Here is a 23,160-nt window from a genome sequence, read left to right on the forward strand (position 1 = left end):
AATAAGCATTAAAAAAAAAAATTTTTTTTTAAAGTTTGCCTTAGAAATGGAACACATAATCCCTAGATCTTCTTCCCAAAGGTGAGGAAAGAGGGCCACCACAAAGTCTTCCTCACCGCCTGTAGCCACCTGTAGCTCAGCTGACTGTATGGCAACGGTCTTGGTAGGCGTGGCCGGTGTGCGAGACTGTGGTCCTACGACCAGCGCTGGCTGTGGCTAAAACTGTAGAGTTAACCAAGTCTGCCTTCTGTGCTCTGCACCCAGCTCTTCCTCTGCACCCCAACCTTTCACTAGGCCTGGAAGGCCCACATTGTCTTGCCGGCCCCCGGCCCACTGTGCTGTGCTATGTAAACTGACCTCTCTGAGCAGCACCCCCCCAGGTAAAAGTCTGGCCAGATACCGTTGCTGTATCATCATCGTTGTTCACCTGCTGCTATAGCTCCTGGATTGGGACCAGTCAGAGGGAGAAGAGAGAGATTTGGTCACCTTGGAATCTGGAGCAGGCAGCTGGCCCCACAGCTGGCCAGACAGCTCTCCAAGCAGGGGGCCTCTCTGAGAACAAAATCCAGAAGCCAAAATAAATGGGTCAGGTGGAAAACAGATGACCACCACTAGAAACAACGCTGAAGGTCGGTCCTAGGGAATGAAGGTGAGCCAATACATAATGGATGAACACTGTAAGGGGTTTGGACAAGAGGGGAGGGGCAGGGGGCAGTCCAAGATCAAAGACGAAGAATTAGAAATGGGCTGAAGCTGTTCTGCACACACAGAGGCCAGGCACCGTTATGCTGGACAGTCTATCCCACCAGCTCTGTGATCCTTAATCCTCCCGGTGTGTTCTTTCAGTGACTCGAACGGAAGTTCCCGACGTTCACAGTTCCCCAAATCTTATTTCCACAACCCCTCTCCTTCCGTCATAAGCCTGTATTGCAAGAGGAACATAGAAAAAGCTCTGGCCTGGGTGGTGCTAATGGGGAGCACAGAGGCACTGGCAGTAATAACCTGAGAAGGTTGTAGTTAATAGCACTCCCCGAACCTCAGAACCGTGAGTTGATGCAAAGGCCTGACAAGGTTCATTTAGGCCCTAAATCAGTAACAAAACCAGTTGCATGGCTTAATTAGTTGAAGCATTGTTTCCAAATTGCAACTGTTCCGGGATGTCCATCTTCTGTAAAATGCACGAGGTGACTGAACGGCAAGCCTTAACTGTCTTCGGTTTGTGATTACAGCCCAGAGAGGTGATAGAGAGCGGTGATGAGCATCACAGATAAAGACAGTATTTTTGCCTTGCGCACCGACTGGCTATGCTGAGTTTTCAGCTAAAGATTTTTTTTTTTTCATTTCACTTGAGTCAATAATCATTTACCCACTGGATATTGCTTAAAGCCTAGTTTTCATCTAATTCTCGTTTAACGATATTGAAAAGGAAAAACTAAATAATAATACCTCATTTGTGTGGAGTGCGTGTCTTTCAGAGAAGACATCGTAACCCATTTTATCCTATCTAATTTACAATAACAACACTTTTATAATGTAAATATGAGTAAGGGCTATTATCATTCTACAAAGTATGCATGAAAGAAACTAAAGCATGTTTGGATAAAATGATGGGTTCAATGTACCTTCCATTTTAGAGGTGTAACAGCTGATTTGTTTTCTTTCTCTTTCTCTTTCTTTCTTTCTTTCTTTCTTTTCTTTCTTTCTTTTCTTTTCTTTCTTTCTACAATGAAGCCATGCTTCAGATAAACATGTTTATTAAGGTGTACCTTGCCCTCACGTTTTAAGATGAAAAACACCTTGATTAAAAAAATAATAAACACCAGGGGCACCAGGGTGGCTCAGTCGGTTGGGCCTCCGACTTTGGCTCACGTCATGATCTCGTGGCCCGTGAGTTCGAGCCCCGTGTAGGGCTCTGTGCTGACAGCTCAGAGCCTGGAGCCCGCTTTGGATTCTGTGCCTCCCTCTCTCTCTGACCCTCCCCTGTTCATGCTCTGTCTCTCTCTGTCTCAAAAGTAAATAAACGTTAAAAAAAAATAACAAACACCAAAATGTTCAGGTGTCCTACAGATCAAATCTCTCTCTCGAATCTAGATCGAAACCAATCAATTCTTTACTACCCAACTCTGACTTCAATCAGCACGGTTCTCACCAACTTGTGCTACACATATCACTAGTCGATTGTACTAGCTCTTCCTTATATGCATTATGCTGTAATGATCTTCTCGTCTCCGCTGGATTTGGCACGTACCTTCACACGCACAAATTCTGCATATATGTGAAGTCACTGACATTTTTATGCTTGTATTAGCAACCTTTCGGGGGATCCCATTTTTCTGATCTTTTTGTGCATCCATTCACTCGTTCTCTCATTAAGGTTCTCAAGCCTCCATACATCCATTCAAAACAGTGATCATGTGCCCAAAACGTACAAGCGCTATTCTAGATGCACAGAATGAAAATAGGAAGAAGACAAAATTGCTGACTTCAGGAGACTCAGAGCCCAGTGAGGGAGCCAGAGGAGTAAACAACTGTAGTTCAGTGTGGTAGGTGTGGTGATGGAATGACAGATGGGAATGGTCTGGGGAGCACGGGGAAGGAATCGGTCTGTGTGTGAGAGGATGAGGAAGGCTTCTGAGAGAAGGTGCTCCTAGATCTCAGCATGCCAGGAAGAAGGGATTGGGGTATTCCAGGTAGAAGGCACAGAATGCACAAAAGTAAAGACAAACAGGAGCACTCTATGCATCTGGCAAACTACGGGGAACATGGTAGGAGAGGAAGTTCCTCAGATATTCTGTGGTGAGTTCTATGTCACAATCCAAGCCCTGGACTTCACCATAGACAATTCTGTAAAGGAAAATACATGGTCCCTAGGGTTGTTTGTCCTTAGTCATGTAAGTAAAAACACATTCTACATGGGATCCATACCAAAGTGCCTTTTAAGACACTGAGTAACGTCACAACATCAAAGCTCGGGTCTGGTCTACCCAAAGTCTGTAGTCTCCATACTTCCTTACGATTATACTCCAGGGGGTGGCAGGTAAGAGCAGCCTACTTCCTCCTCAAATATCGGTGGTCACGTAGCCCATTCCATTAGTATTTCAGTATAAGAAATTTCTATAGAAATATTCCCAAATACAGCATTTTCTAATGTACTGTGTTGGAGGGGTCAGGTTTTTCCTGTTCACCTCTTCCCAATCATTCAGATGTGGTACTGCCCAGCCTCCAAAGGAGTGAGAACCAACTTTACAGGCTTCTTACAGCAACCCCACACACTAGCAAGAGGCATTTGGAAAGAGTCTCTGAATATACACCTAGGGTCTGCAAGGACAGCTCTTCCCTGAAGCCTCTGAGGAGTCCTGCATGAAGGTCTTCATGAACTGGGTCAGCAGTAGATAAAATGTGATCACTACAGAACTCACACAGAACCTTCCCTAAAATAACCCTACTGCTCCGTTAGTCCTACTCTGAATTCCCTTGTCACTTAAGAAAAGCTTTGCATCATGAAATCGCATCCTTGTTTCTATTTGGAAACTTTTCAGAGACTCTAAGTTCAAAATAACTCCTCTATTTTGGTTCCCGACCAATTATGGAATCCTCTCTAAGACATCATTTCTTCATTCATCCAACACGTCACCCATTCAACAAACATCTACTTCCTCGTTTCTGGCTATCTCTTGAAGCCAGTTCAATCAGACTTCTGTTCCCCATTACTCCACTGAAAACACACACGTGAAGGTCACAATGACCTCTATGTTGTCCAATTTAAGGGTCAGTTGTCCGTCCTCACCTTACTTTCCTCTCAGCAGCTTCTTGGCACTGATGATCACTCCCTTGTTGAAACATTTTCTTTACTTGGCTTCATACCCACACTGGCTTTCCTCCTACCTCATTGTGTATTCCTTCTCATTCTCTTTTGCTGGGTCCTTCCTCATTTCTGAATGCTGGAAGCCCCCTTGGGCTTGGTTCTCTACAATTACCCATCCAGTCCATTGCTTTATTTTATTTTATTTTATTTTAGATTTTATTTTTAAGTAATCTCCACACCCAACGTGGGGCTCTAACTCACAACCCCGAGATCAGGAGTCTCATGCTTCACTGAGTGAGTCAGCCAGGCGCCCCCAGTCCCTTGTTTTAAATACCATATCGTGGGGCGCCTGGGTGGCTCAGTCAGTTGAGTGCTTGACTCTTGATTTCGGCTCAGGTTATAATCTCACGGTTTGTGGGATCGAGCCCGAAGTCAGGCTCTGTGCTGCATGGGATTCTCTCTCTCTCTCTCTCTCTCTCTCTCTCTGTCCCTCTGCCCTTCTCCTGCTCACTCTCTCTGTTGTGCTCTCAAAATAAATAAATTTTAAAAACTTAAAAAAAAATATCATGTCTTGTGCCCTGATGTCTGACTTGCAAGTTAAAAAGTGGTTTTTGTTTGTTTGTTTGTTTGTTTGTTTGTTTTTTCTAGAGATGCTAAAGTTTGGGTTAGGCACTGAAGGAGGAGATGAGTTGGTCCTGTCCAGGGGAGAGGAGAGGTATTTTCCCTATGGGAATAGGATGAAAAGGGGTACAAAGTTGTGAAAAGGCAAACTGTGTTCAGAGAAAAGAAGGAAGTCTGGTGTGAGTTGAAAGTGTCTATCATAAGGTAGGTTGTAGCCATGTCAAGAAGAACCTTGATTTACAGGTAAGGAATTTGGACTTTATACTGAAGACAATAAATAATTATCAGAGGTTCTTAAATAGGGTGGAGATGTGATCATTCATATTAAAAAATAAATAAGACTTTAGCTGGCAAGATGAAGGCCACACTAGAAGAAGGGGAGCCTGGAGCCTGGAAAGCCAATTAGAAGGCCCCTGTAATGGTCTAAGAAAGGGATTAAGGTCTGAATCACCATAGCAGCAGTGGAATGAAAAGTAGTGACGAATCCAAGGGAGATTTAGAAGTAGCGTTGAGGACATGGTTATTGATTACATAGGAGTTTGGGAGCAGGGGAGAGAGACCCAGGTTGAAGTGTAATGACAGTAAACTAAGCTAAAAGGGGGAAGGAGAGCAAGTGTGATGGGAGTCATGAGTAGCATATTAAATTTGCAGTAACGGTGGGTTACCAGTGGCGAAATGCAAAGGTCTGCAGATCAGGAAAGAGGTTTAGACTGAGCGTGTAGGTTCAGAAAGCAGTGGCCAATGGTAGCCAAGTCCTCAGAATGGATGGGATATCCTGGGGAGGGTGCATGGGGAAAAGAATGCCAGAGGAAAGTATGCAGACAGTTGTCAGGGGAGGAGGGGGCTGAGGAGGAACAGAAAGGGAGCTTGCGTATGGGATGGAGGAGGTCCACAAGTAACGGGGGGAGAGCCCTTCCGAGAGGAAATAACCAAGAGTTCTCCCTGGGGTAGGATGACTGATACCATTATGTTTGGTGATTAGATCTCACGAGCACATACTCTAGAGAATTAGAAGTCAGGCTGGAATGCATAGAGTGAAGACTCCTCTTTGAAGTTGGCTGGGAGGGAAGCAGGTAATGGCTGGGAAAAGGGTGGAGTTGGGCAAGGTATAGGGATTTCTTTTTACGGGATGGTCGTCTTTACTCCAAAAGGTTGCCAGCCGGCTTCCACCCACATATTACTACCCCACAAGGCAAACTTGTTGAGTTTTCGAGCAACTGAACATTCCATAGAGTTCAGTACATATATGGAGTGCCTGCTGTGTCTAAAGCACTGCACTGTGTCTAAAGCACTGCATTTTAGTGCCTAAAAAACATATGCAAGATATGGTCATGTTTTAATTTTTATTAACTGGCCCAAATCTGCCTCCTTCCAGCCACAGCTCCCTGTCCTCCGGAGCCACGCACAATATAAGAAGTATCTCTTCCTCTTATTGAGGGTGGTTTTCAGCTACCTTCTGGGTATTCTCAATGAACTTTTGTGAAATAATACAGACTTTACGTATGCATACTTGCATAGGTGTATGTATGTATTTTGTTGCCAGCTAACAGCTCTCCTCTAGACATCCATTGCTGTCTGTCCTTTTTAAAATGTGGCTCCCAGCGGGGCACCTGAGTGGCTCGGTCGGTTAAGCGTCCGACTTCGGCTCAGGTCATGATCTCACGGTTTGTGAGTTCGAGCCCCGCGTTGGGCTCTGTGCTTGACAGCTCGGAGCCTGGAGCCTGCTTCAGATTCTGTGTCTCCTCTCTCTGCCCCTCCCCCACCTGTGCTCTGTCTCTCTCTGTCTATCAAAAATAAATAAATGTAATAAAAAAGCCTTAAAATGTGGCTCCCAGAATGAATCTCAATTTCTCTTATCTGGTATAAGCAGTGTACAAACCAGCTGGAACATTCTTGCACCTTCCCAGGACATGGGTTTTCTGTTAATGCCATCTGAGACTGTATCAGTATTCTGATAGTACAATACTTACTCATAGTACTTCACAATCAACCCACATCCTGAGATCTTTTGCACCTGAAATGTTAATGAAATAGGTCTCATAATTCTTGTATTTATACAGTTGACTTTTTAAAGCCAATTGCAGAAATTTGTTTCCCACTAAATACTATATTTTTCCATTTCGTTTGTTTATATATATATGTATATATATATATATATGTATCTATCTCTATATATATATTAACGTTTCTTTATTTTTGAGAGAGAGACAGACAGACAGTGCGAGTGGGAGAGGGGCAGAGAGAGATGGAAACACAGAATCCAAAGCAGGCTCCAGGCTCTGAGCTGTCAGCACAGAGCCCGATGTGGGACTCGAGCTCAGAAACAGTGAGATCATGACCTGAGCCAAAGTTGGACGCTTAACTGACTGAGCCACTCAGGCGCCCCTTACACTTTGTTTTTATTAGCCAGTAATAAAAAGAGCAAGGGCTTAGGAGTCAGGCAGGTGTAAATTTGAATTCTGGTTTTGTTAGGTAGCTCAGTGACCTTGGTCATGTCATACTCGCTCTGGCTCAACTTATCAGTGAAAATAGGGATAATCATAACTACATTGCAAAGTGGTTCTTTGCAAGAAGAGGCTTACAAGAGGCAGTACAGTCAGTACCTAATATATCATGAGGGTTCCATAAACGTTGGTTTTCTTGCCTTCTTTCTCTTCCATTTTCTCAGCTTTGTGTTCTTAGCAGAACTATGCCTTTTAAGTTGGAACTCAAGACTAAGAAATCTTCCTTTTATTTTGTTTAATTATTTATTTTTTTGTTTGTTTTTATTATTTGTTTGTTTTTAAGTAGGCTTCATGCCCAGCACAAAGTCCAATGTGGGGCTTGAACTCATGACCCTGAGATCAAGACATGAGCTGAGATCAAAAGTCAAATGTTCAACTAACTGGATGGGGGAGCCATCCAGCTACCCCATAGTTATCTTATTTTTTTAAATTAAATCTTCCTTTTAAAAGAAAAAAGTAAGTTGAGCAGAACAGGGAGGAGCCCAGGACCAAAAGAATACTTTAGTCTAACAGTGGGGCATGAGGGCGCTGAGACCAGACTTTCTGTGACCGAATCCCAGCTCCACTACTGACTTGTTGTCTAATCAGAAGCAAATTAATTAACCATCCTGAGCTTTGTTTTCCTCATCTGTAAAATGGGGATGATGGCAGTGCTTGTGTTTCTGGGTGTTGGGGAAGATCAACTGACATGGTAGGTGGAAAGTACTTTTGCACAGAACTTGCACATGCTGAGTGGTAGAGTTCTCATTACCCACTTAGAAACCTCCAGGTAAATAATGTATTTAAACTCTTCAGTGAAATGACTGTGTTAAATGGTTTGCATATGTTAGTTTTTTATACACAATGCCGAATTGCTGACCCAGTTTGAACCAACAGAATGCTTGAACCAATTTTCATGCCCAATATTGTATGATGGTGCTTATTTCCCTGTATCTTTAGCCACTCAACGTACCATTTTAAAGTGCTTGACAATTTGCTAGTCGTAAAGACATCTGGTTTTACCTTGATCAGTGCCTCTCTAATTATTAGTGAGATTGGACTGCTTTCCTTTTATTTATTTTTTAAGTTTATTTATTTTGAGAGAGAGAGTACACACGTGCACATGCGTGAGTGGGGTGAGGGGCAGAGAGAGGGAGACAGAGAATCCCAAGCAGGCTCCTAGCTGTCAGCACAGAGCCTGATGTGGGGCTTGATCTCACAAACTTTGAGACCATGACCTGAGCTGAAATCAAGAGTCAGATGCTTAACCCACTGAGCCACCCAGGTGCCCCTGGATTTTTTTCATTTTAATTGACCAACTGAATTTTTTTTTTTTTGCCTTTTCATGTTCTTTACCCATTTTTTTTCGAGATGTAGTCTTCTTATAAGTTTGCAAGAGCTCTTTATATATTAAGGATACTACTCTTTGTCATATATATATTTATGTATAAATATATATATTATATATATTTTATATATATGTTTATATATATAATATATATGTTTATATATATTTATATTTATATATATATTTGTCATATATAATTGCAAAGTTCTAGAATCTCTCATTTATCTGTTAATTTTGTTTGTGGTACTGTTGTATCTACATAAATTTAAGTGTTGTAAGTAGTCAAATCTATAAATATCTTTCTTTTATAAACTATATGCCTTTACTTCTTTGCCCATGAAGGCCCTTAACATGTTAAGACCAAGATGTGCTTATACCACATCTTTTCAACACTATTAACTTCTTTTATATGGCCATTTTTCACATTTAACGTTTTTTTTTTGTTTTTTTTTTAATTTTTTTTAACATTTATTTATTTTTGAGACAGAGAGAGAGAGAGAGAGAGAGAGAATATGAACGGGGGAGGGTCAGAGAAAGAGGGAGACACAGAATCTGAAACAGGCTCCAGGCTCTGAGCTGTCAGCACAGAGTCCGACGCGGGGCTCGAACCCACGGACCATGAGATCATGACCTGAGCCGAAGTCGGATGCTTAACCGACTGAGCCACCCAGGCGCCCCTCACATTTAACGTTTTAACCCATCTGAAATGCATTCCATTCCTTCTTAGCCATGTTTTTTCATTCTTTTGAATAAAACAAAAATGCTTTGGTTTCAAGAAACAGCAAATTTAACTCAATTGGCTTAAACAAAAAAAATATTTATTGGCTCCCGTAAGTGAAAAATTCAAAGGCTTCAGGGTCATGATTCCCACGTGGTTTACACAATGTGGAGAGCACCTGAACACTCCCTTTCATTTATGTGCTTTAATCCCTGGTGATAGCTCCATTCTCAACAGACCCTCCCCTTGAGGCTCCAAGATGGTGGACAAGAACTCCCAGAGTTAAAATCTCGTGCATCCAACTCCTGAAGAAAATTATCTTCGTTCTGGCATTTCCAGCACGAATCCTGACCTTCTCTTTCAGTGGACCGACTTGGGTCATATACCCATACCTGAAGTAGTCACTGTGGCTAAGAAAATGAAATTCATTGATTGGCTTAGTCTGGAACACATGCTCTACCTCCCGGAGATAAAGTGAGAGTCAGCTTTCCCAGGGCTACACGGATGTCCCAAAGGAAGCAGCAGCTGGGAAAGGGGAATGCATTTGAGAAGGAAAGTAAGGTAAGGACTATATTTTTGAATATCAAGATTATTGTTTTTAATAGGCAATGAGAAATTCTTGGGGCACCTGGGTGGCTCAGTCGGTTAATGCCGCCGACTCTTGGTTTTGGCTCAGGTCATTGTCTCACGGTTTGTGGGTTCGAGCCCTGCATCGGGCTCCGCGAGGACAGTGCAGAGCCTGCTTGGGATTCTTTCTCTCTCTCTCTCTACCTACCCCTCTCTCTCTGCCTTCCCCTGCTTGTGCTCTCTCTCAAAATAAATTAATTAAAAATTAAAAAAAAAGAAAATGAGAAATTCTCTGCCATTTAAAAACTCATTTGTTGGGGCGCCTGGGTGGCTCAGTCGGTTAAGCATCTGACTTCAGCTCAGGTCACGAACTCGCGGTCCGTGAGTTCGAGCGTCCAAGCGTCGGGCTATGGGCTGATGGCTCAGAGCCTGAAGCCTGCTTCCGATTCTGTGTCTCCCTCTCTCTCTGCCCCTCCCCCGTTCATGCTCTGTCTCTCTCTGTCTCAAAAATAAACATTAAAAAAAAATTTAAAAAAAACCTCATTTGTTTCATCACTATTAACATGGTAGACACTAAGTATTAAAAATCATGAAAAAACATGGTCCCTTCCTCAAGTGCTAAACTCTTTACATTCAAGCTGCATAGGGACCATCTGGGTACATCACACTTTGTAAAGGTCTAATCGTGTATGGTTGGAACAATTTCCTTCATGGCCAAATGATCTATAGGTTCTATGAAATTCTTCTTTAATATGGATTCCATAGACCGGGTGGAAATAGACCACATCCTCCACTCTCCCCTGTATTTATTCTGGTAAAACCATTGTCTTACGGTCATTTTGTTCTCTCGTTATTCATTTGCACTATTCTTTGCCTTTTTTTTTTTTTTTTTAATTCAGGGTTTTATTTATATCACTTTGCAATGTCTTTTCCTAGTTTGAGACCCCAGATCTATATCTTGATCTAAACATTTTCTATTTTGGACCCTGGAGCACCAAGGCTCTACGCTGATCACAGCAGTGATTCAGAACGTAAGACACAGCAGTGCCCACAACTATGAGCCAGGCACAGTTCAAAATGTCCTGCCCAAGACAAGCCGTCCTCCATCCGACCCCATGGATGGGATTCGTGCTCTTATAAGAAAAGACACAAAAGAGATGATCTCTCTCTTTCTATGTGTGTACAGATACACAAGAAGATGGTTATCTGCAAACTGGGGAATGCCTCTTACCAGACACCAGAGCTGCTGGTGCCTTGATCTTGGACTTCTTACCTCGAGAACTGTGAGAAAGAAATGTTTTTTGTTTAAGTCACCCAGGCTATGGTATTTATTATGGCAGCTCGAGCTAAGACGTCATCCCTTCCCCCTCTGTGACAGGCCTATAAATTGACTAAACCTCTGTAGGCCAGCAATAGCTCTTTTTACTGCTTCTTAGATGTTTTGACCATGGTTTTCCTCTCTTGTCTCAGTCCCGTCTCTAATACTTTCGACACTTCTATTCTACATTAGTGCTTATCAGCCCTCCTCCGCTCCCCTCCATAGGGCGAAACGCTTTTGAATGGGGCCTCTAAACTGCTTTCTGATCTCTCCTACCTTTGGCGGCCACCGGCAGCATTGCCCCTGCCAGGACACAAAGTGGACCCTTCATCTGCTGAGCGTGATTGATCCCAGCAGAGCTACGTGAACAAACTGCCATTTAAGAAATTCTATTCTCTGGCACCTGGGTGGCTCGGTGGGTTAAGTGTTGGACTCTTGGTATCAGTTCAGGTCATGATCTTGCGGTTCTGAGATCAAGCCCCACGTCAGGCTCCATGCTGAATGCCGAGTGCAGAGACTGCTTGGGATTCTCTCTCTCCCTCTTTCTGCCCCTACCCTGTGTGCATGCATGCCCTCTCTCTCTCTCTCTCTCTCTCTCTCAAATAAATAAATAACCATTAAAAAAAAATTTGAAGACCAATTTATTGGCTGATGTACCACCATTTAATCACTGTTTTTAGAACCCTCCTCCAAAACACTACCACATTAAACATATATACTGAAGATACATTCTGCTGCTTCAAATATAAAAGATGTGAGAGGAAAAAGTTTGTACCTTATAATCTAGGAAATGCTGTAGTTGAATGACTGTGGTTTTCGAATATCAGTATTAGAGGGTCTTCCACATTCAACAGCACTATCCTGTCTTCATTATCATTCTTATTATAAACATAAGCAAAAAACAAACAAAAACCCATTAACTGTCTTCAGTACCATTTCCAGATCCTAGTTGTCCTTGGACATTAGCTCTCTTGCATTCCCTTCACAGACCTGAGCCCTTCCTTGGAACAAGGCCCTACTCCTGCTTTCTGTACGTGTCCTTTAAACATATGAGCTTATCAGAACCCTTCTGGAGCAGCCACATTGATCATATTTATTTGTCATTTATTTTTTAAATAAATTGTATTTACTTTGAGAGCGAGAGAGGGAGAGTGCAAATGGGGGAGGGGCAGGGACAGAGGGAGAGAGAAGATACCGAACAGGCTCAGTGCTGCCAGCATTGAGCCCGATGTGGGGCTCTGTCCCACCAACTGTGAGGTCACGCATGACCTGAGCCGAAATCAAGAGTCGGGCACTTAACAGACTCAGCCCACGTTGATCTTTCTCACATGCTCCCTTTTCTTCATTGAAATCACCTGTTGTATAAAAATTTAAATTTCTTTTTGAAAAATGTTTAATGTTTGTTTTTGAGAGAGAGAGAGAGAGAGCGAGAGCAAGCACGAGCGGGGGAGGGGCAGAGAGCGAGGGAGACACAGAATCCAAAGCAGGCTCCAGGCTCTGAGCTGTCAGCCCAGAGCCCGACGCGGGGCTCGAACTCATGAATCGTGAGATCATGACCTGCAGTCAGACACTTAACCGACTGAACCACCCAGACACCCCGAAATTTAAATTGCAAGTCATTTTACTCCTCTTTCACCTTCTTTCCTAGTTCCTGGCCAGACAGAGCCTTGTGCCTATCTTTTCTCTTAACTTGCTCAAGTCTTTTTTGTGTCAGGTTAGCAAGTGCAGAATTGCCTTCGCTGGCTATTACAAGTTCAAGGGTGCTGTGGTCACTTATTTTAAGTTGCACGTCACTTCTACTTCGCCAACGCATTCTTCTTAGGTGGTGAGAATTAAGCATAGAATAGTACCTCTTTTAAGTAATTTAGATTCAAGTCATGCCAACTTTATTTGATACTCTTTTCACCAGAATGAGCTTGTCAGTGGATGTTGAAGTCCTTCATTACCCCTGTATCATGCCCCTCTGCCAATAAGTGTGTCATTTGTATTGGGAAAGCATTATTAATGTTGCCATAACAGGATCGCAAGGCTTGACAACGCACGGCCAGTGGAGAGAGAGTATAAGCCAAGACTGGGGTGGGGAGTACTCCCCGGGGCACGGGCTGCGAATACAGAAGCTGGCTTGGATTAAGGCAGCTAGGCTCCTCAAGCCTGGTGTCTCTTACCAAGGTAAAGTTCAAGAAGCTATTAATACTAGGCAGTCCAGCATGAAGGGCAAGGCCAATGTGTACCATAGTTTAAGGAGATCACAAGCAGGGGTGTGGGGATCTCTAGGGAAGAGATACACTAATAATGTCAGTGTCGTGGTAAAGAAGGGCAGGATTCAGAAAGGGGTCCCAAATCTACAGGAAGACCGGGATGCAAGGCAAAATGACCAGAGACTGAAGGTGTGGAGGTCAAGGTGGAAGCCCCAAATTGGATAAACGCAGGAATGGAAGGCAGGATAGGAGCAATCTACAGCTGTGTCTGAGGCTCACAGCTGACCAGACTGGAAGAAAGCACGATTCTGGGGCTGACACGGGTGACACGCTTTGTCCCCAGTCAGAATGGTGTTTAAGTATCGGGAGATCAGGGAGCGAGACCCCCCTCTAAGGTGGAGCTCCTTAGACAATCCAGCACTGATCACCAGGAAAGGCAAAGACAACCGGCCAGCTGCTTTAGTGTATGCTCCAGTGACAATGTCACTTCTGCTTTTATTTTCACCCAAATCTTCTCTACCAGGCATTAACCCTCAGGCTTGTGGGTTTCTATTTGTGTTCGGAAGTTTTTAACTCACAAGGTTACTCCGCTTTGCCTCCGATTGTGTGCTTCTTTCGAGCAAATTGTATAGCTTCATATTGGTGGAATACAACTACAGCTACCCTTTACTGATTATTTACCACCTACCAGGTTCCACACTAACTGATTTACATACACGAGTTTATTTAATCCCCACGACATCCTTGAAAGGTAGGTATTACTATCTCTCTTTTAAAAAAGAGGAAACTGAGGCTTATATGGTTTATGTAATCAGCCCAAGGTCACACATCTGGGACACAAAGGGGCTTGGATTTAAACTTAGTTTTGTCTAACGACGTGTCTATGTGTTGCTAAAGTGGCTACATCGATCCCATGATACATCCAAACAATTGTCATTGACACCTATTAGCTACCAGATTTCTTTTATCTCAAATTCCGTAACACTCCGTACTGCACTACGTAAGAAGCAGATCATTAATAAGTACTTGCTGAATGAATGAATGCAGTTTAAAAATATGATTAGAACTACCATGTCCTCTCTTGTTTGGGTATTCAGAGTAGCAAGACTTCATCAGTTTGCTTTACAAAAATACCACATCCGTACACATTTGTTCATTACAAGGAAGAGGAGGGGCAAAGTCTTAACTCAGTACCGAACTAGGTTACTCTCCTTGAACTAGGGAGACATATGTTATTCCCAAAGAAATCAGACGTGGGCAAATGTGTTTGCATGTTCAAATAAATTTGAGACGTTAAAATAAAGGGGTATGCAAAAAACGGATTATCGTCTTCAGAAGTCTGAATCTGAAAATCTTGCTTGTGACACGATTTTCATATTTCTCCAAATCCAAGGTTGCCAGACTACTGTCCCTAAGCCGAATCCAGCACACCCCTTGTTTTTGTGTAGCCCGTGAGCTACGAATGGGTTTCCCGGTTTTAAGTAGCTGAGAAAGACTTTTTAAAAAGATGATATTTTGTAACACGTGACAATTGTATGAAATGCAAACCTCAGGGTCCACAAATAAAGTTTAATTGGAATGCAGCCTCCTCGTTCACTTACGTGTTGTCTGTGACTGGTTTCACACTACAGTGGCAGACTTGAGTAGTTGGGACAGAGACTGTATGGCCCGCAAAGCCTAAAAGATTTCCCATCTGGCCCTTTACAGAAAAAGTCTGCTAACCCTTGGTCTAACGAAATAATACAGGATGTCGTAACATTTTAAATATTGTTTAAACTACACCTATTATTTTAGTTTCTAATTCAAGGACACTAGACTGAAAGGTGATGACATCTCTTTTGCTATGTAGAAGGTTTCCATGTTCTCAGGATAAGGTCAATCTCCTTTGGTATCCCTACAGCCTCTCTTGACAACGGTAGCACCTTTCTGTAGGAATGATAACAGACCGAGAAGCTGGTGGTTTCTCTAAGAGGTGATATATCTCTTCCTGCTAAAAGTCATCTTTCTCTTTGATGGAAAACTGGGGCTGGGTATCCTTGTGAGTGGTTACAGTGTATTACAGAACTGTAGTGGCACCGAAATGGATTCTCCAGACTCCATCAACTGATTCAAGGTGGTATGATGGGGTCAGATAGACGAGGAAAAGCAAATTGCTCTTTTTGTCATCACCCAGGACCTAAATAAAGACAAAAATGACTCAGAATGACCAGACACAGGTGAATATTACTTATCAGAATGTTTTTAGGAGGCACTTAACATCACAACAACATGGCACTCTGAGAGCTCAATCGATGTGATGGCTCAAGAGCAAAACCGAGGGAAGAGAACTTCCTTAATTTTTCTGAGATCAAGTTTGGTTTGCAGTAATGTTTAAGGGAATATGTCTTATTTATTTAATTTTTGAGACCCAAGGATACATTCTATTATCTTTCCGTATCTCTGCCTTTTTCTCTCTCTTCCTGTAACCTTGTCTCTCTCTTTTTTCAATGTAACAAAAGTTTATTGGTCATTTATTATGTGTGAGGCACAGGACAAGGATTTAGGAGAGAAACAAGTGAGAGTGATCTTTCTGGACCTTTTGGCAGCATTTAATGTGAGTTGATCACCCTTAACATATTATTCTCTTAGTTTCTTTGGTCCTATAGTCTCCTGGTTTTATTTTTCTGGTTTCTGATTTTCAATGTCTATTGCCATCTCTTTCTTTCTGTCCAATCTTTAAATGACCAGAATTTAGTCCTGGGTCTATTTTTTTTTAATTCTATCTATCATCCCTAGTCAGTCTTCTCCCCAATTTATAAATCCAACCCTAGCAGCTCTCCTGAGCTTTGGACCCATATCACAAGTCTGCAGTAGACATCTCTACTCACACAGAACTTTGGTCTTCCCCTATAGTTTTGTTACCACACCAAGATTCTTGTGTTTCCTTTCTATCTTGGAAAATGACACCTCTGCTCATGCACCAGATCTTGGAAAGACACTACCTCCCTCCCCACAACCCCCCCCCCCCCCCATTTCCCTTCAATCATCAAATTCTTTAAAATAACTCTCGACTCTGGTCATTTTTCTTCCTGTGAATGTTGCCACTATAGTCTGAGAAACCATCATGTCTCACATGAATCTGAAATAATATATCCCCAGCTGGTCTCTCCACATCGCTCTTGTCCTGCTCTATTTTATCTTCTCACAGATAATGTCTTTCAGGCAAAAAAAAAAATACATACATCATATATATACATATATATATGATCTTTTGACATCAGTCTACCTAGAACTACCTCACAATTTTTAACAGCTACCTACCACTCACTTATATAATGTACCATGATTTACTTAACCACTTTTCTCTCTTATTTATTTATCTATTTATTTATTTGAGGGAGAGAGAGAGAGAGAAAGAGAGAGAGAGAGCAGGGGAAGGGGGTAAGGGGCAGAGGAAGAGGAAGAGCATGGAACCCGACCTGGGGCTCAATCCCATGACCCCGAGATCATGATATGAGCTGAAATCAAGAGTCGGATGTTCGACCAACTGAGCCACCCAGGAGCCCCTCCTTAACCACTTCTCTGTCGATGGACATGTAAGCAATTTCCAGTCTTTAACTATGGTAATTAATGCTCCAGTGAAGATCCTACAAGAGATATCCTTCAAGGTATGTGTGAGTAAATCTACTGGGCAAATACAGAAAAGTGGAATATCTAGGTCAAAGGCTTTGTACATTTAAGACTTTGATAAATACTGCCAGGTGGCTCTCCACAGACATGGTACTGTAAACGAGTGCCTGCTTCCAATCCCGGCCAAGTATACTATTAAACATTTTGATTTGTGTCATCCTGATATGTAAAAAATGCACCTCACTGCAGTTATAATTTGCATACCTCTTGTTAAGGGAGAACATTCCTTGATTTGTCATCCTTTTACCCAGTTTTCCAACATCCAAAGATATTTTCTTATTGATTGATAGGAGTGCTTTGAGTTCTTCTTAACTAATCTGATTTCTACGTTCTTTCAGGTATCCTAGTGTTTTTTAAAAGCCACACTTCAGCCAATTTGTTTTTAATAATAAGTAGTTGGTGGAGTATAAGGTCCATTATGGGGAGTGCATATGAAGAGTTCACATGTAGAGGTCATGAATTGATTTGCAGAAGTCCTGACTTGCTGAAAGTAGCTGGACAAGACAGTCTTACATGCATACCTGTTTTACTTCATTTAATTTTACTAACAGCCCTGTGAGGCACGTGTTATTATAAACCACAAAGTGAAGTTCAGAGACTGTGAATGTCCAGGATCACACAGCTAGAAAGTCGTTGACTTCTGGAATCTTAAAAGCATAGTAATCCATCATCACTGGTGGGTCATTCCTCAACCACACGAGGCTCGGATCCTTGATGCCTTTAATTTCTAATAATTATTGATCCTCTCTTTTTCTTTCTATAAACATCCTATGAACATTTCTGAGTGCCTATGAAATGCCAGGAATCTCCATGGGCATTACATTTCAAAGGGGTTATCAGCTATAAGCAAAAACAAAGAAACAAACAAATAAACAAAAACCCCAATAGTGATAAAGTTTTGCCCCTACGAAATAAATACAAAGGATGATTGGGAAGGTGGACAGAGAAGGATACTTTCATCAGGGTGGTCAGGCAGGGCCTCTTTGAGGAGGTGATATTTAAACAGATTGGAACGACCAAAAGAGTGTTCTAGGAAAAGGAGTAGAAAAAAGGTCATCGCGATTGAAGTCGGGGCGGGGGGCGGGGGGGGGGGGTGGGTAGTGGTGGGAGAGGAGGTTGAAGAGGTAGTCTGGAATGCTGCCTAAGGCTTTGCAGGCCAGCAAAGGAGTCTGGACTAGATTCCAAGTGCAATCAGAAGAACATGGAAGGATTCTAAGACGAGAAGTGATATGACATGATTTATGTCACTTTAGCTGTGAGGAACAGGGATAAGAGTAGAAGCAGGAAAACCAATTAGAATGCTATTATACGAGACCGGAAGATGACATTTGACAGGTGGTGACAGTGGAGGTAGAATGAGACTGATTTTGGAAATGTTTTGGAGGTAGAGTTGACCCACATTCTCCATGGACTGGATATGAGAACTGAGGAAAAGAGAAGAACCACAAGTAGCTACGTGTTTTCTTGGCTTGAGGAACCGGTGCACGGTGATGACATTTAGTTTGGAGGAGAAGGCTGCAAGAATGAAGAATTGAGTATTACTGTATTATTTCCTTATTTCTTTATGCAGCCTCTACCTCACAGACCACGATGTCACTCTTTTTTAAAAATTTTAAGTTAATTTTTTAAAATTCACATCCAAGTTAGTTAGCATATGATGCAACAATGATTTCGGGAGTGGATTCCTTAGGGCCCCTTCCCCATGTAGCCCACCCCCCCCCTCACAGCCCCCCCCCCCCGTAACCCTCCGTTTGTTCTCCACATTTGAGAGTCTCTTCTGTTTTGTCCCCCTCCCTGGCTTTATATCATTTTTGCTTCCCTTCCTTTATGTTCATCTGTTTTGTGCCAGGATTTCACTCTTTTCCCAATACCTCTATTTTCCTTCTCTACGTGCCCTGGCCTCTTTCTTATCCCAAACAACCACTTTTACCTATTTCCTCTACCCCCCATCCTCTCCTCAATCCCATGCAATCTGTTGCTATCCCCCCTCTAGCCCAAAAAATTCCTTCTTGCCAAACACAATGACCTCCCTGTTGTGAGATCCAAGTCCTCATTTTTCTTGACCTTTGTCTAGCGTTTAATACGGTTGACGTTTCCTCCCTTGGCTCCTCTGAAATGCTGTGCTTCTGGTCCTTCTAACCTTTACGGATGTTCTTCCCCTGTATCTTTGTTTCCTTACCTCTTCCTTGCCCCGCCTTCGAAATGCTGGCATTTTCTTAGGGTTCCAGAGTAGGTCCTCTTTTCCTCTTGCTCTGTACCTTTTCTTTTGGGGGTTTTATCTACTTCCATGAGCTATCACTTATTCTCATGTCCCCAGTGTAGCTCTCTCTCCTGGGTTCTAGACCCTCCTGTTCAATTACATAATAGAATTATGTTCTAGACCCTCCTGTTCAATTACATAATAGAATTATGTTCTAGACTCTCCTGTTCAATTACATAATAGCTTCACTTTGATATCTTGTGGACGTTTCAAACGCAACATGTTTAAAATCAAACTACTTACCTTCCCTCCTCCACTTAGTGTTTGTTCTTCCTGAAGTCTCCATCTTAGCAAATGGTACCATGATCCTCCCATTTACCTAAGCCATACATCTCCTATTCCTTGATCTTGCAAACATAATCAATAATAAAATTCAGTTGGTTCTATGTCTTTGATAGTCCTCAAATCCTTCCCTTCTCTCCATTTCCATTCTTGCCCCCTATATTTTGATGTTTCTCATTTCTTTCCTGTAATACTAAAACAACCGCCTAAGTAGTCTCTCTGCTCACGGTGTTAATCACACTAATAAATTCTCCAAACTGGAGAATTTCTAAAGTGGACGATCTTGATCCCCTCAGCGTGCTCCTTGATCTCCTCAATGTCTCTCCGTGGGCCTTGGGATAAGTTGAAACCTCTTAGGAAGAAATAAAAGACTTTTCCCAGTACAAGACCTTGCTGATCTTTCTGGGTATGTCCTTTAGAACCTCTGCCAAGCATTCATACAATGCATTTACTGAGAATCTACTATTTGCTGGGCACTGCCTTTCACCTTCAACTCTCTGTGCACAACTTTAAAAAAAATTTTTTTTTTTAATGTTTATTTATTTTTGAGAGAGAGAGAGTGAGAGAGACAGAGTGTGAGTAAGGGAGGAGCAGAGAGAGAGGGAGACACAGAATTGGAAGCAGGCTCCAGGCTCTGAGCTGTCAGCACAGAGCCCCACACAGGGCTCGAACTCACAAACCAGGAGATCATGACCTGATCTGAAGTCATTGCCTAACCGACTGAGTCACCCAGGCACCCCAACAACTTTTACCAGGACTCTACACAGAGTACGTTCTCTGCCTGCAAAACATTTCTCTTTAACTTGCCCGCTTGTCTGGATACTTCTGTTTATCCTTCCAAACTCGCTTCCAAACTCATCTTCTCTGGTAAGTTCTGTCAGGGCTAGGTACCCCTTTAATAAGCTCCCTGGTGATGTTATCTCACTGTTGTGTGATCAACCGTGTCCTCATCCGTCTCCTTGTTACACTATAAGTCCTTTAGAACAGGCTGTGCTATTCATCTGTGTACTCCCAGTGCTTAACACAGTACCTGGCACACAGCAGGCACGCAACCATGAATGAATTAAAGTGGCAGAGCTAGGTTTCAGAGTCAGGTCTTTTCTCTGTGGCACAGATCTCACCCTTCTTCTTGCTACATCTTCAATCGGAAAAATTTGAAAACCTGGGATAGGTGTATTTTTTCCTATCATTAATTAAAATATGGACAAATAGATTATTAGCGCCATGAGGATTCAGTTGACTATTTATTTCTTGTTTAGCTCTTCCTCATCACTCCACGGTTTTGTTCATCAAAGTATTTGGGTTAACTAAATCTAAAATGACCAAAAGGTCTTTCCATACACTTTTATATCCTTTCTACCTCTTATCCTGTTGCTTCTACAACACCACCAAGGAAGCAGAGAGTAAGTACATCAGGAGTAAGGTTGGTTTTATTTTGGTTGTCTGGTAACACTAAAAAATAGTGTATCAACAGCAAATCACATCCCATTGTCCCTTCCCCCAGGGTCTCTATGGATGGGCGTTCGAGTTCCAGAGTTAAAATTTAACATTGCAAAATCCAGCTAAAATTGGAATTTTTATGTAGTGACTTCAATATAATCACAGAACTTTGCAAACGGAAGGAAGCTTAGAGATCTTTAGTCTAGCACTTTCATCAAGCTTCTGTGAGGAAACCAACGCTAGGAGACCTAGAGTGGCTTGCCCAAGGTCAGCCAGTCTAAAGGAGGGGTAGGGGCAAACTTCCTGACTTCCAGTTGCCTGATATTTCCTCTAAGCACCCTTTTATTTTCCATCTAAACGAATCATCCACACCAGAACCCCCCTATTTACACAGTGTGTATTTTTATGATATCGCCTTTGTAGTATTCTTGTCGTAAAAAGGAAGGACCTTAAAAAAGAATTCCCCCGTCCTGTCCAGGGGGAATTGGTAAAAGAGACAATTAGTACAGAAAGTAACGGGTTCCTATTTGCAGGGTAGCCCTGTAATCACACTCTGTTCTCTGAGCGCCCCAACCTTATTTGTGTTCCCGGGGCCCCGGATTCCATTCAATTTCATGCCTTATTTAGTCTAAATGATCTCCCCAGCTTCAATGTGTATTTTTTGAGCTTCATTTTGGAAATATCATACTTAAATCTACTCTCTACTTGAGTTTGTTTTAGTTCTAATGCTGAGGAATGAGGATTCTGGGTAAAAGAAATAAAGGTGATGGATTTTTGTAAGCCTTTCATGTCAAGAATGGTTTTCTCAAATGGCAACTGGCAGTCTAATTTATTCCTCAAATGATGACGTTTTCCATGGGAATTAGAATTTAAATTTTTTTTTTCAACGTTTTTTATTTATTTTTGGGACAGAGAGAGACAGAGCATGAACGGGGGAGGGGCAGAGAGAGAGGGAGACACAGAATCGGAAACAGGCTCCAGGCTCCAGGCTCCGAGCCATCAGCCCAGAGCCTGACGCGGGGCTCGAACTCACGGACCGCGAGATCGTGACCTGGCTGAAGTCGGACGCTTAACCGACGGCGCCACCCAGGCGCCCCAAGGGAATTAGAATTTAATTGGGATAATTTGTTTTCACAGAAAGCAGAGATTTCTTTCCAAGAGTTTTCAGTTTGATAATGTTTTACCAGCCAGTGCACGGAGACCAAATATAAACCAGTTCAGAGAAACAGGAAGTGAACCTGACTGGTCTAGTCTGCATGTCCCTGGCAGTGACGCAAATACAGAAATCAAATTAGGAAAACAAGATATGTGGGTGTGAGGCAATCGATAATAATCCAGGATGCTACAACGCAAGGAAGAACGCCTTTAACTGAATGCCACTCATTTTAATAACACCCTGAGAAGTTTGATTTCCACTGAACATGCTAGGGGTTCGGAGCAGAATGAGCTTGGGTTCCCTAGCAACAGCATGTGCTTTTGAGACTGTCATTAGCCTTTCAGTTAATCCCGCCAACCCCTTACTTCTAAATGTATGACTGACATTAAAAAAAAAAAAAGAAAGAAAGAAAGAAAGAAAGAAAGAAAGAAAGAAAGAAAGAAAGAAAGAAAGAAAGAAAGAAAGAAATGGTATTTCAGAAAGTGCTTTGAAATTTCCAGGAGCAAAATGGAAAGGAATTGAAAAAAAAAAAAAATAAAGTCCTGAGAATTGTATCAGGTAAAAGATGTTCGTCGGTTCCCAGCCTTTCCCCACACTCACTGCTCTCAGTTCTGTTTCTGAATCTCCTGTTGGAGGGGAAATGGTTGAGAGTTTAGGGCAGTCCCCTCATGCAACATCAGTCCCAGTCTGAAAGTGGGGTGAGTAGTGGGGTGGCAGTTTGTGTGGGGCGGAGGCTGGGGGGTGGGTAAGTGGGATGGGAGGGAATATAACACAGAGGTTTCTTTCCCCATTTTATGCAGATTACATTATCCTGGTCGAAGGAGCTTGGGGAAGGAGGGTGGTGAGGGGGAATGAAGCTATTTTTCCTATTGATTGTTTAATTGCACCAGAGGCTGTTTGTCCGAGGCCCCTGGCCAAGAGCATTATTTTGGTGGCTAAAGTGAGGCTGGGCAGGTTTCCATCCCCTTCCTTAGTTTTAAGCAAGACAACCCTTAAAGCGCAGCCGGGCTATAGGAATATGGTGTATGCTGACTTCTGCTACTCAGATGTACCCTAAAGCGCCAAGCCTGATGGGACGGTGGTTTTCAAACCCTGAATCATTGCTCTAGCTCTGTCCTGGGTTCGGGATGCACAACTCCTCTTTGTAGCCTGGGTCAACTGCGGGGCGTTATTAGAATGGTAATTATTGCTGCGTTTGGCTGGTCATCCTTATTATGGCCTGGGTCCTTTTCGACTGGACACTGGGCTCCTTCAGTTTGGCCGGGTGACTCCTAGTTCTCCCCGCCTCCCCACCT

At 42.7% G+C, this 23,160-nt stretch overlaps 1 protein-coding gene across 1 annotated transcript in view; it reads right to left on the reverse strand.

Moving 5' to 3' along the window:
- The window catches only part of MKLN1 (muskelin 1), a 370,372-nt gene that overhangs the window by 347,001 nt on the left and 211 nt on the right, over positions 1-23,160 (reverse strand). The window lies entirely within an intron of this gene.

This window comes from Neofelis nebulosa, chromosome 4 (genome assembly GCF_028018385.1).
Source record: "Neofelis nebulosa isolate mNeoNeb1 chromosome 4, mNeoNeb1.pri, whole genome shotgun sequence".
Classification (NCBI taxonomy): domain Eukaryota; kingdom Metazoa; phylum Chordata; class Mammalia; order Carnivora; family Felidae; genus Neofelis; species Neofelis nebulosa.